General features: G+C 29.8%; 1 pseudogene across 1 annotated transcript in view; it reads right to left on the bottom strand.

Annotated features, from left to right (window-relative positions):
* LOC145193443 (uncharacterized) overlaps positions 1-16,441 on the bottom strand; it is a 28,488-nt pseudogene extending 12,047 nt beyond the window's left edge. Inside the window, exons 1-18 of the transcript XR_016456566.1 lie at positions 16,255-16,441; positions 9,994-10,197; positions 9,536-9,781; positions 9,008-9,166; positions 8,483-8,648; positions 8,023-8,189; positions 7,609-7,887; positions 7,262-7,404; positions 6,889-7,115; positions 5,172-5,374; positions 3,901-4,042; positions 2,940-3,115; positions 2,525-2,641; positions 2,177-2,338; positions 1,950-2,099; positions 950-1,207; positions 612-776; positions 63-319 (exon numbers count right to left, since the gene is read on the bottom strand). The product of XR_016456566.1 is annotated as an uncharacterized LOC145193443 (transcript). The remainder of the gene's footprint in view (positions 1-62; positions 320-611; positions 777-949; positions 1,208-1,949; positions 2,100-2,176; positions 2,339-2,524; positions 2,642-2,939; positions 3,116-3,900; positions 4,043-5,171; positions 5,375-6,888; positions 7,116-7,261; positions 7,405-7,608; positions 7,888-8,022; positions 8,190-8,482; positions 8,649-9,007; positions 9,167-9,535; positions 9,782-9,993; positions 10,198-16,254) is intronic.
* Between the last annotated feature and the right edge of the window lie 2,529 nt (positions 16,442-18,970).

The raw sequence follows: 18,970 nt of genomic DNA, 5'->3' as shown, positions 1-18,970 counted from the left end.
TTTGAAAAGCTTTGTGCATAAGCAAATATTTAAAGAAATAAATAAATGCATGGTTGACTTACAGCAAAAGTTTCCAAGCTATTACCACTATATTTAGCTTCTACACTCAGTTGTGCTCTAAGAACTCCCCATATATCACCAGTTATAACAAATAAAAACTTTTCACTAGTTATTTCAATTTTTAGATACTGTTGTATCCCAAGAATGCTAATAAGTCCTTCAATGTATAGATCAAAAACTCTGGTGTTCAAATCTAGATTTAGAGTAAACTTTGGTCCTTGAGCATGGTCTTCTGCTGAGCGATAAACCTTAATTAAACCTAAAAAGTGTTTTCAAATTTAGTTTTATCAGCCCAAAAACTGACACAACTTCTGTTTAAATTTCAGATAACTAATACATTATTTTATATATACCAACAGATTTATCCATACATTTTACTATCTATCTATCATTTTATCTATCTAATATATATATATATATATATATATATATATATATATATATATATATATATATATATATATATATATATATATGAATATAAACATGTATACACAAAGAAACATGTATAAAACCAAACACATCCAAATGTATAAATTAAGTTTACAAACCATATCCCCAGTCATTGATTGGATCAAAGTTTGCATCTATATAGAAAGTACCAGCTTTAAAGTCAAACTTTACTTCACATTCTATTGAGTAGCTTAAAATATTCAATTTTCCTTTAAATGCAAATCCAGCCGGTATAACTATTCCAAACTCTGGAATTTCTTTTTCTAAACGTGAAAGCAGTTTAGTAATTAACCTTACAAACACTGAATTTTAATAATCAATCTCTAGTTTAAGTTGTTTTACAGTTATTATTCACAGTATTAAGTTCAAGGTACTAAAAAGATATCTCATGAAATATTGAATTTAAAGAATGCAATGAAAAAACTTAAAAACATACTACTTAGTCCGAGGTTTAAAGAAATCATTAGTTCTCCGTAAAAACCACTTTCCCTGACTAGTTTAGGAAGATAGTCTGTATTGAAACCTAGTTGCTTGAGAATATTTTCTATTGTCAAATCTTTGCCAAAGCTCCGAGCATAAAAATAATTGTTTGATGGATCTGTTGGATCTAGCCCCAGATACCCTTCAAATTGAAATCGATTGTTAGGTTGCCCTTCTGCTTGGGCACGTCCAATATAAATTGCTGCCCCAATTTCTGAAGTGATAAAAAAACAACCTATTGAAAATATTTGTATCATAACAAAAACAAAAAAGTTTCTTGCTTTTTGTGTGCATTTTAAAATTCCTTTATGACTCAAAAATAGCTATGTGAAACTGTGCTAAGCCTGCTTTAGGAAATTATGCATAAATAATAATATTCTTTCTCTTCACCTAATTAGAGAGAACTCTATGTTGTTATTACAAAGATTGGGCCAAAATAGAAGATGCTGTGTGGTTAGATAACACCTCATAAAAATGTAATCTGTCAAACGTTTCATGCAAATAATGTTAACTAATATATATCATACACAACCATTGTTTAAAATTTGTAAAACTCTGTAGCAATAAGATCACAAAAAAATTAACAACCTATAAAGCAATAGTGTCATAACTTCATACTGATATTGTGGAAGGAGAAAAATCAGCACTTAAAGTGTTACATGTAAACTAAGGTTTCCACTCAATCATTAAACAAGTCTTTTAAAGCTTTATGAAGAGAATAATAGAGCTCACTATTTCAAAATGTTTTGCAAAACTTTTCTAAAAAATATCAAAACAAATTTATTAAAACATCTATAACATTAACTAAAAAGGGATTTTCTTTGTTAACTTGCTCTGACAGTAAGAAACTTTGAAAAAATCAACAACTATCAAGCAAAACATTTTATACTAAGACTTTAATCCAAAAAGTACAGTCTAGATTCTAAATCTTTAAGATACTTATGAAACTGATTTACCTATTGAGGGCAATGCAGTCTTTAAGTCCAATCCAATTTTTAATAGTAGATTTCCAATAGCAAGCCATTCTATGTTAAATGGTTTCTCTATCATGCCTGATACTGTACCACCTATTTCAAGTTTTCCACTTAGATCAATTCCAATAGAACCTGAATTTTATGACACATTTTTATTGTTTTGTTCCAGTGTATATCAAAAACAAAAGGAAAAAAATAAGACTACTTGCCTGCAATAACTAAAGTTGGTTCTTTAATATGAAACTGACATTTTATTTCAATTTTGTTTTTAGCTCCTATTTCTATTGAAAGTGATAGTTCCTTAAGCGCAACATTTGCTGATAACTCTATGTTTACCTCCAGGCTAGCAGTTATCTTTACAGATTGAGTTGCTAAAGATATTGTTCAAATAAAAATACAAAAAAACAAACAAAAAAATGCATTGTGTTCCAACTTGCATTTTTTAAAATGCCAAATTGCACAATTGTCTGCAACTAAAAGACTACAAATAAACTTAGTTTTCCTTTGAGTCAATATTATTTCCTTTATTAAAATTTAAGAATATATCAAAAGTTTACTGAATTGGCCCTCAAGAACCAACTTGGCATCTTCACCAATCTTTTCTTTGAGGAACTCACAGATAGCATCTTTGAGGCAGTCGGCTGGCAATGGAAGTGTTGCACGTATAACTAACCCTAAAAATCAATTATTTCAAATTAAAAAAATATATATATTTCTAAATCAAAGTATTCAGGTTTTGACACAAATTGCTGCAGTTCTTAACAAACATGAGGAATAGAAAAGTCAGGAGCACTCTTTAAACAGTTTCAGTCTTTCAACTGCAAACTATTAGAATTTTGTTTAGAATTAGAATTAGAAGTTTGACATTTAAAAGTGTAACATTTGTGAGTTGATAAATAGAGGACTAACACTGACTGAGCAATACTGCCATCAATCATTTCAGTAAAATTTAAACCAACAAAAAATCCAAACCTTTTTTTATTTCAATATCACTTAGCTCAGAGATTGCCTCAAAATGAGTTTTTTGCGTTGTCACTTTTGTCACGTTGCCTTCAGCTGCTTCTACTTCATTAGTTTCTTCCTGCAAAGTTTCAATGTTTGATCGAACTAATTGAGTTTTCTTAAAATTCTTTTCGAAAGGACTGGACCTTTTACATAAAAAAAAAGATTCACAAAAAAAAAAAAAAAAATTTATTAGCAAAAATTTAATTTTCTTGAACTTAGTAAAGAAATTATCTTATGAAAAGTTCAACTTATGAAACACCAAACACAACTTAAAAAACTTCATCACAATTTGAATTGTATAGTTGAATAAAATTGCACAAAAATTGACTTAAGAGCCAGATTATTTTACATGTTCTTAAATGAAGACCATTTTAAATTACTATTATAATGAGGCCACACAATCCAACACTGTTTAATTATGAAGAGCTTTTACTTTTGTTTCATCTTAAAGTTACTTTTCATGTTAAAAAAAAATTAACTAAAATGATAAAAGTTTTTTTAGTGCTTTCACATTCATTTTAATGACATACCTAGGTATGTAAAAATGTCAAGAAAAAGAAAAACATTTTCAGGTACACTATATATAGACCTTACCCACAAAAATAATGCATTTAAATTATCAACTGAGATCCAAAAATAAAAATGTTTTTTGAACATTTTAATAAATAAAAGCTAAAAGCTTGTAAAATGTTTTAACAATCTTTGACTGTTTTATTCACGTTTTTTTTTAATATACATTTCTGTATGGAGCAAAATAATTTCTTCACATTTAGCTTCCATTGCCAGAAATATGATTAATTTGGGCAGTAAAACTACTTGTCACTAAAGTCTTTTCCAGTGTAAATAATATTTTCTGGCAAAAAACCTTTTTCAAAACAAATGCCACTTTTAGAATGTAACCCATAAAAAAATATAAACATAACTATACCTTTTTCTAATCTTATTGCTTGAACCTTCAGTTTCTGTTGTGTTTGTCCCATCAGCCTCTTCAGCATCTTCTTGACATTCTTTACGATCTTTGTTTTTAGGATTTGTACAGTAGTTCTTATGTGCATTGCTTACCAACAAAACTGTAAAATTTGCACAAAATCATTAAACTTATAGAAATAGTTTGTTACAACAATACAGAAAGATACTTAATAACTCAAAAAGAATTTTATGAGCATTGCTACCTTTTCCTAAACCAAAAATCCTTTTTCACCTTAATTCACAAATGAGATTAAACATGTTTTTAATTACTGTTTTGATGGAGTATAAGATTTATCTCTTGTACATAGTGCAACCAATAAACTGTTTCATGCGGGGATTAACATGAATGAAACCTTGAATGGTATAACAAATGATGGGACCTTGAATGGTATAACAAATGATGGGACCTATCAACCAGGCAACTACACAGCATACTATTGCAACAATATAAAAATAAGAACAAACATTCTTTTCAAAATGTAAAGGGTGAATTAGAGGGTTATTAGGCCACATATTTTTGACCAATCTTTGAGTATGCTGTGTAGTTGCCTCCTTTTTGACCAAGAACAGTTCCAGTTAACTAATAAGCCAGTTAGAAGAATCTTAACTGAAACAACTATTTTGCTAAACTCAGTTTCAAAATATTATTGGAGCTATAAGTAGTTTTTGAAAAATCTGACACTTTTTCCAAACCCTTCTATCAGGAAAAATAAAACAATAGGAAAAAAAAGACAAGGAGGTTTTTGAAATGCATTTTTTAAGTTAATTTTATGAAACTTTTTAAATTGATCAGTACAATTTTATTTTGTTAATTTAATTTAACTTACAGTTAAGATTTAGTGCTTGCTTACAGTTTCAATAAAATGAATAACCAAAAAAATTAATGGAACTGATTGAAAGTAAATATTAAAGCATTTTAGAAATATTGTAATAATAAACTTTCATGAATTCAAGTTATAAATTTTTGCAACAATCATAAAAAAACTACAATAGAACATTCTGAGACTGACTTGTTCAGACTGTTATGGTAGATTAGAAAATACTTGATAGAATAGTTGATAAACTCTAGCAAATTTAAAAAATTTTTTTTACCAAAAACATCCGTTGCTCCCACTGATGGTTGGGTTGAGTGAGGAGGGAAAGAGTGAACAGATACAAGCTTTACTCTTACAAAATCCTGACATCTATTTCATAACCTGAGAAAGTATGAAAGAAATACTAACTACATACCTATAGATGCATCATTTAACCATGCAGCAGTCATATCTATTCCCAATAGTTTCTTGAAAACAACATCTAAATTCTGCTTTTGAATAATTAAACCAAAAGCAATTCCTTTTGTATTTTTTGGCATAGTTGGGTCATCAGGAGTCCAGATGTAACCAGCCAAAGTTACTGTCGGCAATGAATTTATGACTGGAGTACCAGAAATCCTACATAACAATCAAAGGTAAAATATTACATAGGCCAATGCCCATCAGTGTACACAATGTTTGAACTATTTAAAAGAAATTTTGGTTGCTGAATGCTAAATTATTCATTTTTCTTGAGGAGTTCTTTCTTTTCCACCAACAGAGTAAGCCTAATGTAGAGTACAGATCACAATAATTGACCTTTACACACCGTGCAGATGTAAATAAGAGTGATATGATTTGATTAACATGCAGAATAAGTTTCATTTTAAAGCATGGCTCATTCTAATGGCTTCTTCATAATGGCTTTTGCTTGTAGCTGTTTTGACTTGAAACAATTACTCTAAATCATAACTAAGTTATGAAACTTTCATTTTTACATTTCTTTGCAATAAATGAATTGGGAAATTATTTGAGAATTGTTTGAGAAATCAAGTTTTAGCCAACTTACTGATCATTTGTATTTTTTTCTTGACTTCAAAAACTAAAAAATATTGTCAATTAGAAGATCAAAAAACCCAATTTGATCATGTTTGCTACACATAAGATGAGTTTAAGTGGCTAGATAACATGCCTGATTCTTTCCATAGCCATTTTAAATGTTTTTTTTACTGAACCAAACAAATATAACACTGTAGAAACAGAAACTTGTGTAAATAACAGTGATAAAGATTTTTTGCCTCCATCATGGTAATGAATTTCCATCAAGAAAAATTTAGTGACTAGGGACTTTTTTCAAAAGTATCAGAGATAATTACATTTTACTGCAAGTGAAATGAAGGACTCGATACTTTTTCTGATGTAAAAGATAAACTTACTTTCTGCAAGGATATTATAGTGTTCTCATGATATTGGGCGGTAAAGATAATATTGCTGATATTGGTGACTCTTAACTAACTCTTCTAAATAAAGCTTAAGATCTTAATTTTTTGATATGCCAAGACACTCAAAGAGAGTTATGTGTCTATGTGTTATGAAAGTTATGAGTCTAGTGTGTGTTACAGAGGAACAAAAATTCTAAGCAGAACTGTCTAATATGTCACAAACTAAAAATGGTAAACTTCCTTTGGAGCTTATCATCATCAAAAGCCTTCAGATACTTAAAAAGACATCCATAAGTTTGTAGATGAAGGCCCACAACAAACAGAAGGTCTTGTTTTTAGACTCACTCTCATTGCATTATGAAGAAACCTTTGATATCAAGGAAAAAGGTGATTCTTACTTTGCTTGTTAAGCAGGGTTTAATCAAACAATTTTCAGATTTAGTCCCCTGGAACTATTTAAAAATAGTGAAACTACAATGTTTTAGCCTGAAGTATAGTTATGACAAAGCAAGAAATGAAAATTAAATAAATACCATTCTTCTCATGAATACTTAGCAACTCTCTAGTATACCATCTGCATTTGCAGTTATGGGTTGGAACAAACAAAAACATCTAACATAAAGATTGCAGCAACTTTTCTCATTGTAGTAGCTTTTCTTAAAGATGTGTAAAAGAAATAAATTTACTGTGTAAAATTACTGAATTGCTTACGTTACTTCGGTGCTTTCTGCCTTCTGGAAGGTAGTTGCTATTTCCACATAAAAATCTTTTATGCCCACATTCAAATACTCTTTGATACCATTGTTATCTGCAAATGGATCAGCACCAAAAGCTCTTGCAAAGGATTCTATGTCAATAAATGCAACTTTGATAGTGACTTTCAAGTTCTTTTCTGTGTCAAAAGATAAATCGACACTTCCGCTGATGTCAGGACCAAACTGTTAAAAAGTCACAGTGGAAAGTGTGAATAGAAAGAAGTAGCAGAAATGACATTAGAAAAATTTACCTAGGAAACAACTTCTCTTCTAACAGAAAAGTTATGCATATTCACATTAATCAAAGTTCAAAAAAAAAAAATGCTTACATTGACTTCAGAATGACCTTCAAAAACCCAAGGACTGTCCGACCCCTCTTTAGAAACAGTTATAGAAGGATTTGAAATGCTTAAAGGACCGAAGAGATTTATAGTATCTGAGTATATAACAGAGACTCGAAAAGTATGAGCTTCTAAAACATGAATAAAAGTATCTTTTGTCTACAAGGTAAATACTCTTCAGACAAGAAATCAAATAACAATCAAAAAGACATAAAAACTAAAATATCAAATCACAATTGTAATACAACAACTTCATTTTAGTTATTTTAAAATTAACAAATTAAAATAAGAAAAATCATGGGGTCATATACATTTGGCAAGCAAAAAAAGTTTACCTGAATCAATGTCAATTTCTTCAATTTTAAATGGAAGTCGCGAACCTCCGGGAAACAGAAAACTTGGCAACTCAACTGTTGTTCCTTTAGAAATACACTTCATCATTGCGGAAAGATCAGCAGAAAATTTTGAAGGAAATTCAGTACGAAAGCCTGACACCAATAAAGACACATGTAAAAGTATACCAGCGTCTGGAATGCTCTGATCAACAACTTCAGATGTCGGATCACATTCAGATAATGACTTTTTAATATCCACTTGCAAGTAGACATTAATGCCTTAAAAACATAGCAAGCATTATGGTTAAAACTCATAAAAAAGCTTACTCAAACTATCATTTGAGATGTTACATTTCACAATGATAACATAATGTTAGACTTTCTTTTCACAAGCAATGTACAAAAAACAGCTACCGGCTTGAACAGATTTCACTACTACACCATTAAACAATTTAACAAAGTCAGGAAAATCCATTAGATTAAACATGGCGTTAGAAGCAGAAAGAACCCAAGGTTTGATAACATTCCCAAGAATCTCAGGGTTATTGTAACCATATTGGACAAATGCTTTTAATTGTTCTCTACAAGAAAGATGCTAGCATAGTCAAACACACTAAAAGGTATTACCAATGAGACACTTTGCTGAAGAGAAAAATTTAATCAGTATTTGTTCAAAAAAAAAAAACATTTCCTTATCATTTTAAAAAGATCTAAACCGGAGATAAATAAAAATTGACAACCAACACAATCTCCAATGAATCACTTTTTTAACTTCATTACCAAAGAAATAGCTGCTTCATTACCCAAGAAATATTTACTACTCTCTCAAGTAAAAAGTTTTTGTCTATACTAAAACAAAGAGAAAAACTCTTACGCCATTTGAACATTTGTTTTGTATTCCATTAGCAGCGCCCCATCAACAGGGGAGCCTGCTGATTTATTTATAACAAAATAGGCTGTTGCACCATTTGTAAATGCTCCTTGGTCTTTGGCAGAAAATTTAGCTAACAATTGAAAGTCACCATTGGCATTGTATACACCTAAAGTTTTGCAACAGAAATTTAAAAACTAGCATATTTATTTGTGTCAACTAGATAAACTTTTATTTACAGTCAACTAATGCATTTTGAAACTTAATGAAGAAATCAAATCAGATTTACTTTCAGACACAAGGATCTTCATTCAACAACATATTTTGAATCAAAATGTCTTCAACGCTAGAAAATCTTATAGGTATAGTAAATCTAGTGCAAACTATTAACTATTATCTTATCTACTACTTGTTGGTAAATGATGACAATCTTTTTTTTTGACATCTTAACAGCAATTTAACACTTTTTTAACTTTATAAAAATGATGGTCTTAAAATCATTATATAAAAAAGTAGAGGAATGTTTACCTGTTACCAACGGCTCATTCACTTTAACATTGTTAAACACATTCAAAGAAAATCCAACATTGTTAGGTATCAGATTGTTTAAGCTCAAACCCCAGATAGACAGTAAAGAATCCAAGGAAAAGGCATTGTGTGTCATATCAATTTTTACAAACTTGCTAGCTAAATTAAAAAACAACACACTAAAACAAACATACATGACAGATCATAAAATAAACATAAATGACAGATCATACATGACTCTAGACTTTCATGAAGAAAGTTAATTCTGCATAAAACAAATGCAAGCTTCTGCTTAGCTTTTAAGGTTACATTTACAGCATTCTATCATTGCATATGCTTTATATACCTGTGGCTGTCATTCCATATACCTAACCCTTACTATACATTTAACAAGCATTTTACTCTAGATGACATAAATGTTATAGTATATGCAACAGTTCTTATCATCATGCTTATGTATATGATAAGAAAGTTAATTGAAAATCACATAAATCTTTGATTTTTATTACAAATGACAAAAGTTCATACCAGAATGAGAACTAACAGATGTTTGAAACTCATTGACCATCCCTTCTAACTCAAACACCAACCCATCTATTGGAGTTTCTGAACTTATTGCTCTAGGCAGCATTAACTTTTTAAGAAGTGCGTTTTTTAAATTTAGCATAGACTGAGCATGACTGTAAGTTTCCCCATTTGATTCAGCTTGAAATTCAACATTGGCGTCAGAAATTGTTAGTTTATTAAAAATTAGCTTTTCACTTTGAATAAATCCTAAAAACAAAGTATGGAGTCAAAACAGTTTAAAAATTTCTACAGGGAATTAATGCAGAAGGTCAAAATAGGGTTTCATGAGTTTTAGTAAACTTGAGTAAAGTCGAATTTTCTGATAAATATTTATTACAACTTTATTATAAACATGATGAGTTTTCAGCATTAAATGAAAAGTGCACTTTTCAATATATAAATAGCTATAAAAATCCCACCTAATGAAACTTGGGAAATATCAACACCATAATAAAACTTCTCCAGAAAATATGCTAAAGGGAGCTTCTCCTCGCATTCTTTTACCTCAAGAACAACATCATTATCAAACTTTTTTGTTGATAATATACAATTCACACCAGCAGAGTATTCATGGAAAGGTTGAATGTCTTCAATGCTTTCTGGAAGAACATTGCTTCTTTTACCTGGTGAAACACAACACAAATTAATATTTTGCTATAAAAACTAATGATTATTTTTTTAATTACCTAATAAAACTCAGTGCAACCTTTGTTTTAATCAATACCTTTCCTATTCTTATTTTTATTTCATTTGTTTAAGCTTAATAGGTTAAGATACAACTGTTTCTTTATACTGTATGAAAGCTTCAACTACCTATCTCCAATAGACATTTAGATCTTTCATCAAAGATGGTTTAAGAGCAGTTTTTTGCACTTAAAATCTTTCTTGCTGTATGGGATAGAGCTTCATCCTGCTGGTATTCAACTTCCAGATCAGAGTTTAAGTCAGAGTTGATCCAAGACTAGATGTGGTTTTCCAGGATAATAATATATACATCTGCATTGATTTTGACCCCTGAATTAATAAAAACGGGGGGAGGCGCATCATCGAACAACTTGAGACCACAACTCCAAACATCATCACAGAAGTAGGATATTGTTTGTTTCCTAATTTTGAACCTAATGGACTCTGAAACACCGTTCACCTTTGAGGTGCTAATGCAGTGATCGCTACAAGACTAGAGGACTGATCGGTCCTGCTACTTGATATAGAATATGTTTTAAAAAGTTTTTCATTTGATAACAGAAATATGCTTAATATTTTTTAAGGCTGGAGAAAAGTTTCTAACATCTTTCAAGTTGTTTTGCTTTGAGTACTTTGAATACAGCCATTAGTCGCAGCATTGCGCCGCTTCTATCTAAATTAGTCTTATACGGCTTTAATAAAGGAAAACAAATTAGAAGTTTGAGTTTTGTTAATGGTAAAACTGGGATAGTCTTTGCTGTACTATCTTTGGCCAACAGCACTTTGACAATCATCCAAAAAATCATCCAAAAAAATATTTTACGAAAATCTTTTAAAAATTGGAAAAAAGGATATGTGGGACAGACAGAAAAGAGATATCTGTTTTTGCAATGAACTGCATATCCGATGTTCAGTTATTCATCAGGCAAATATCTTTCTTTAACCTCGTGCAGATGAAATTTTGTGTTGTTTTTGTAAACACTACCCTGCATACTTTCAGAACTGAGTTCACTAGTTAATATCAATTTTATTGCTAATTTGTCGACTCTGCTATTGGTAATCGGTGGTGGTATCTGTAATCGCTGGTAATGTAAAAGCAGAGTTTTTGCATTCAAAGCAGGAGGTAACCACTTTAAAGCCAACCATATATCGGGAAGTTATCTATCATTTCGCTCAGTTATCTTTTCACACAACTTATGATAATTAGCATTTTCGAATGTAAATAGATTTTTAAAAAATCAACTTTTATAGTAAATAATTAACCATTATCTTGTTTGTTTAGCATTTAAATATTGCAACTAAAAAAAAAAAAAAAAAGTTTACAGTTATAAAAATTTTCATTGAAATCAACTTTGTGTTATGGCTCATTTTCATTTTTGTTTTCAAGAAAATTGAAACTATTTTATTTAACATGAATTTGTCATTACATGTTATCTTAGTCAATCTTTTAAGATTGTATGTTAGAAAAAAAAAAATGTGCTTGCTGGACTAAAACTGATGAAAGACACGCATTGACACGCGCCATCTAAAATGTATTTGAGCTATAGGATGTTTAAATTGAGTTTCCATTAATTGCTTGTCCCCATAAGTACCCATTCTAACTTTATATATGCTTTAATATCAAGAATCAGAAGTAAGTGCAGCATACATGGTATAATATTATCCTATCAATTAAAAAATATTTATTGATAATATTTTTTTTGTTTTGTATGAGATTTTGTTTTGCTAAACTTTGTATTTCTCAAAGAAAACAATCTTGGTATATCCACACAAAATATTATTGAAGATAAAGTCAAATTTATTCCGCCAAAAGTTCTTGAATTTGAAAATGTTGGTGGTGAGCATGCTGATCAGCAATATGCTTACTTGTATCAAAAAATATGGAAATCTATCAAAAGTTTTGAAAAGAAGTTTTATGGTTTGAGTTAACGAATACTTGATTGTCAGAGAAATAGATGATGAACCAACTACAAGTAGATCAAATTTAACTGGTCAAAAACCAGTTAAATTTAATCTACTTTTATTTGATTTACACATAAAAAGCAACTACAAGAAAGATGTGGTCAAAAACCAGTTAACTTTGATGTTTTTAATAAAACTAAAAAGTTCACCCAATGAATTACATTTCGCAGCTAGTAAAAAATTAAGAGATAAATTAAAATCTTATTGCTATAAAGAAGGTTTCAAATGTTTTAAATACAGATAAAGTAAGTTTTAAATCCATAGTTTTCGTTATTTGCCATACTAGTTAATTTTTTTTGAAGGGTGGTTAGAAAAGCGATTGAACCTTGCTTTCATCTATATTGAGATTAAAAGCAAAAAAAAAAAATTTTTTTGGTTTCGGTTTTAAAAAGCTTTGTTTTTAGTGTTTTTCAGAGAACTAAATTTTTCAATTCAGTGAGTAAGTAGATAGATACAGAAGTTTTCAATTCAGCAGATGATGCTCTGGCCTTAATAGTTCATACCAGAATGGCAAAATCTTTATATCAATTGATTGAAATGGAGAGTAGGAGAAAAAACATAACATTTACAATATGGTCAGGAATCCAAAGTTGAAATGTTATCCTGCAAGTATAGCAGTGGATGATTATTCAGCTTAATTAACTTTGAAAGATTTAACGACTCGCGATTTTCAAAAAATCTATGTAGTTTTAGAACCTGTGCTGAGGGACTTGATTATGAAAGACAAAGCAATAACAATAGTGAATCACGGGTAAGGCTTACTTTCATAGCGCTGCTAGCCAAAGCACTTAAAAACAAGTTTTATCAGAGCCTGACACAATATTATTGTTTTATAAATCATAGATGTTATTTCAAATTGACACTTTTTTTTCTTCCCCATTTTTTTTTTTTTATGATTGTCAAAACAATAATTACCTCAATGTCTTATTGTTATTCAAAATAAGTTAGTTAAAAAACAGATTAAAAGTTAAAAAATATTTTTACCCCAAATGTAGCAAAATGAAATATCTAGTAGCTAAGAATCATAGGCATCCACAGCAACTGGAAATCAAAAACAATTTCACAATCGGAACAACAATCCTCAAACTAGTGCATAGAGCAAAAATGGTCTTTAAATCCTCTATAGATCCTCTCTATGTGATGAGTTATTAATTTTGTCCAGTAAAAGTGAATTCAGGCCCACTGTGCGTATTTGAGACCTTAGTCTCATTGATTTTGAAAAATGTCACCAAATTTATCCAGTTTGAAAACATATTCTCCCCTAAGCAGTTACTTAACTGTTTTTTAGTGGTTTCGCTTTTTCTTACGATTCGTTACCATCGATTTTGTTACGAAATCGATGGTAACGATTAAAAGTAAAAACCGAATTAATTTTTTACGCTTTACAACTAAAAAAAAGCACAATGCTTGAAAAAAAAACACGAAAAAAAGGTTTTCTTTCGCGTTTTTTTTTTTCATAGCGTTCATGTCACTTTCAAATGACATAAACGCCGATCCATCCGATCTGTCCTGCGATATTGTTTACCGGAGGTAGATGATTATTTTTTGTTTTGAAAACGAGCGCTCCGAAATAGCCACGGTCAAAGCTAAACTTATAAAAAGCACAACAGTTGCCATTTCTGGAAACAGCGATATATATTTTTTTTAACAACAGTTGCCATTTCTGGAAACAGCGATATATATTTTTTTACTAGTAATGAGACTCAAGATAGTGCAGCCGCATCTAAACGTTGAAGTTCATCGTTAAGTTTACAATCATGGTCTAACTTCAGAAACCAGACCTTCAGTTTCATCTCCATGATAACATTTAAGTAAATTATTCATAGAATCAGGCAACTTATCAGGTAAACTACACACATCATGGTGAAAATAAAAACGACGACGTATTTGAGACAAACTCCTGTCCTTTAAAATAAACCATCGATTGCGTCAATGCCGTATCATTTATAGCATTGAAAACATTTCTTTGAAAGAATTTCTCTGGGTTATCTCATCGTTCATCGAAAGCGAGTTCTTCAAAAGACTTTGTTGTTTTTATTTGCTCTGCAGTGAACTTTGAATCTATGTTCTGCTCTTCTGGTAGTAGATTAGAGGTTAACAACACACTCTCTAAAGTATCACGTAAAAGCTGCAATTAATTGTATGGGATACGCAATAGTCTTGTTATACAAGACAGATCAATTAGCACAGACTGTAATTCTCAGAAAGTTTATGCAGGCATGCTTATAACCTTTCGTAAGCTGTTTTGAAAATGGTGAATTTACATTGTTCCGTATTCTTTTTTAAAGCCGTACCATCAGAGCTTTCTTTTTGTTTATCACTTTGAAGACTAATTTGGAAGGATGCTTTAAAATATCAACATTTCGGTTATTCAGCGTTCGGATCGCATGTATTCGTAAACTCCATCTTTTTATAATATTTGTGCATTCAAGAAACAGTACAAATTATTTTTTCATGAACTTTTTCATTAAATGCAATTACTTTCGTTATTGGAGTGCCACTCTTTTGCAGGGCCCCATTTTTGCAGGGTCCGTAGCATGTCGCTACTGAGCTACACTGTAAATTACGCCACCGGCAAATTGGATTACAATAAAATTGTCAAACCGGTCCATTTAATTAACATAGTCGACAAGCATACTGCTTGTTGACTATTTCTGACAAAGTATCTGTTAAAAGAAATAATGTTGAAAAATGTTTCCTATGAGATCAAGTTGACGATTTTCTAAAAGATTTTACTCAGAGTTGGAAACGAAGGCCAGCACATCGTATAGTTTCGATACCGAAAAACCAGTGTCATATTTTAAATTAAGTGTCATATTTTAAATTAAAAACATCATAACTTGTAATTTAATCAACATCGGGTTAAAATGAAATCTTTGTTAATATTGTTCATCTAATAATTGGTGTTTTTTTTTTGTTTTGTTTTTTTTTTTTTGTTTTTTTGTTTTATAAATAACGACGATGGTATTGAACTAAAAAAATTGACCCTCTCTTCGTACAGCTTTAACTAACAAAAGAAAAAGTCAAATGCTTTTTAACACAGTAAATGCTTAGATGAGTTAATTGTGGCCTACTTGCTAAACAAATGAAACTAGATTTCTCAATTGCAAAAGATTTGATTGAACACCTACCTAAATTGTAAGAAATTTTTTTATAAGCTGTTGTTAAATTATTTTTTGGTCATTTAAAAGTGTTTTGATCAAGCACCTTTTCATAAGTTGACTTATCTGACAAAAAAAATTTTTTCCGAACTTATTCCGTTGCTAATACAAAAGCCAAATATTTCTCAAGCCGAATTGTTACCAAGAGTAGTAATCACATTAATATAGGTGACGTAATTGTATTTTTTGAAACAGCCTCTAATAATGCTCTTAAGAGTTTAAGTTGAAAAAACATTTCATTTAAACATTTCTTAAGTTAAATTTGCTGAACAAAGAAAAATTCTGCAAATAACTTTACAAGCTTTTATTAAAAAAGTTTTTAGCCATTATAAACAAAATCCACTATGAAAATCTCAATCTAAATGCATAAGTTCATTGCTTTCTGAACAGTCATATCTACGGATTTTATGATTTTAATATTTTTTGTTATCGTGTAAACTGGCCTTAAAAAAACTCAAACACCTCAGTGTTTGATTATTTAATAACAGTTTAATACCATGAAAACTACTTTGATTTGGATGTCCAAAATCTAGAGGAAAATATTTTTCTTTCGTTTTTCAGCTGCACCAAGTTTCAATAATATCAAAAAAGCATGATTAAACCACCTGATTGAGCTGACACGAAATTCCTGACGAGGCAATTTTTCGTGATTTATAGAGGTTGATAAAATACTTGTTTAAATTTCGCGCATGCTAGAGCATGTTTGAATAACTTTTATTATTTGGGTTTTAGAAATATAATCTTTTAACAAACTCTAGAAAAAAGATTTCTTTCTTTAGCTCGCTTATCCAGTTTGTTTTACCGATCTAAACTCTATAGTTTTTGAACTTTTAAATCAACAAGAATTAGGTTAAATTTTCTATATAAACTTACTTGCAACATCTCGACGATAACTATCAATCTTCAAAGTTGGAAGGTTGTTAAACAAGCCAGCAGGAATGAATATGCCTGATCCATAATTGAGGTCATGCCTCAAAGTAGCATGACCCTTGCTTAGTTGTAGGTGGATGAAGAGTAATATGTAGAAAAATAGGCCAACTGACATTTTTATGTTAATTTATCTAAAAAGAATACTTAGGTCTTGATAAGTTTTCGCGTTTTATTTGGTTTTTATTTTTCCTTTAATATTGGTAGTTTGATTTAAATAGTTGTAAAAACAACAATACAAACAACAGTACCATACTACTAACAATTACAGTTCTATATCCTTAATATTTACATATCCTTAATATTTACAAAAATTACAGTTCTATATACCTTAATATTTACATATCCTTAATATTTACAAAAATTACAGTTCTATATACCTTAATATCTTCTTTATTGTAAAAAAAGAGTTATTTTAAAGTATCTTCTGTTTGGTAAAAACGTAAAATAAGTTTATAATTATGTAAAGCGAGTGGAAATATGTGACTGCAAAAGTTTTGTACTTTGTTGCAAACACTCTTGTAAAGAGGAAAATGTTTTTTTTATTGGTTTTTGCGAGTGGTTAAAAAATCTTTATGAAAATTTTCTATACTACTTGATAAAAAATTTACAAATTCGTAAGTTTAATAAGATACACAAAATAATCATTTGAGGTCTTGTGAAAAAAAAAGATTGAAAAAAAGTATTTCTTTTTAGTAACTTTAGTGGGCCTTCACCATGCATGAGGCCCTCTTCTCTCGAAGGGCCTGACAACGCAAGGTAAGAGCATTATTTCTTTAACAGTGGGGAATGCGTATTTTTATTAAAGTGATGCATAAAAAATTGAGAAAACAGAAACACAAAATACGAGTGAAAATTAAATTACAAAAAAATATATAAATTTCGGTTCCTCTACTTCTAATTTATTTCTAAAGATGTAATCTATTTATAATCGAATGTATTTCTAAATCTAATTATAATCTAATAAAAAATAAAATTACATTTTAAAAAAATCTAAATATAATCTAATTTATTTCTAAAGATATGTCCAGAGTACATAATTCAGTTGGATAAAGATATCATGACAAAACTAAAAAAAGAAGAAAGCAATAAAAATCTTTGCGCTGAGAAACCTTTTTATTTGAAGTGAAAAACCTGATGAAGAATAAAACATAAATTTTCATCTTCCCAATAAAAATAATCAACGAAGACGTTTTTTTTAACTGAATTTTTTTTTTTTTTTTTTTTGAGTCTTGACCGTATTTCAGTTTCAACAAAAGCTCTAATAACTTAGTTATTCTTGCAAAAAACGACTTCTTTAATATACCTGTGCAGGCGTTTAAAAAATATTCTTACTCAGCCGTATGCATTCCAGAAGTTTATCTCATTAATGTAACTTATCTCATTAATGTAACTTTAATTTAAATGTTATTAAAAGTTCTCAACTAAACTATACGATATTTATACGCGTTACGCGTTCGCTTAGTTTCATGCAAGAATAAACTCATGAAGGTTTCACTGCGGTCATTTAAGATCGAATTTTAGAAACTTTCGAACTCTGTTGCGCTTTTAAAATGCATGCTCGATTCGTAACAATTTTTTTCTTTTTTTCTTAAAACTGGTAACATAAAAATGAAAGATCCAGAAATGGATTTGTTTGTTTGGGTTTGTAATGTAATGTAAAATTTAGTAGGGCAGGACGGTGCTATTTTACTTTCGCACCCCCTTCCCCCCCAATTTTTTTTGCAGATTATGAAAGATCGTCGTTTAAAATTAAGAAAACGTATAAGAAAGAATAATCTTAGACCAACTTTACACATTCTAATTTCAATTTGAAAAAATTAAAAACTCATACGAAAACCCTAATATTCGCCATTTTTTCATAGTATGACTATAGGTTTGTTCGTAGCGTTGAATATTACATCGAGGGCAGGTCATGACTATAGAAAGTAACCCGAATTCTCTGCGCCAACGTATGTACTCGTTTGTGTTGCCTTTTAATCTACGGCCAATTTCAGTAATTGTAATTCTATCAAATTCAAGCATGGTAGGTCTTCTAGCAAGTACCATTTTATATTTAATAATGAAAAGATTTTAATCAAAGTTAAGATTTTGATAAAAAACAAAAGAAATCTATTTTTGTAATTTCGAATGCTTTATTTTAACGCTGATGGTAGCGGAAATTTTGATCTTGCAACCAAACCATAAAAACCAGGTCTATTACTGTAATTTTTATATGGTTTTTTTAAATTCGCCATAGAATTGAAAAAATTACGATTACTAACGTTTTTGTATGAGTTTTTAATTTTTTCAGATTGAAATTAGAGTATGTTAAGTTGGTCTAAAAGTATTCTTTCTTAAAAGTGTTCTTAGTTTTAAACAACGATCTTTCATAATCTGCAAAATATTAGGGGGTGGGTAGGGAGCAAAATATTAGGGAGTGGGGGTAGGGTGCAAAATATTAGGAGGTGGGGTAAGGTGCAAAATTAAAATAGCGCCAATTATTTGTATATATTTTGATTATATACGTATAATCAAAATATATATAAATTATGCAATACCATCATAATAAACATAGAAAACAAATAAAACAGAATTCAAGATAAAAATTTAAATTTTTATTTATGAACTTTTGACATATCGTGAGGTTAGAATTATTTTGTTCTAGCTCCAAGTCAACCTC

This window comes from Hydra viridissima, unplaced genomic scaffold, assembly GCF_058129835.1.
Source record: "Hydra viridissima isolate aposymbiotic clone 2 unplaced genomic scaffold, HvirCarnegie_v1 scaffold_10, whole genome shotgun sequence".
Lineage (NCBI taxonomy): Eukaryota > Metazoa > Cnidaria > Hydrozoa > Anthoathecata > Hydridae > Hydra > Hydra viridissima.
Note: the sequence above shows the minus strand (reverse complement) of the source record. Positions and strands in the feature narration are given on the sequence as shown.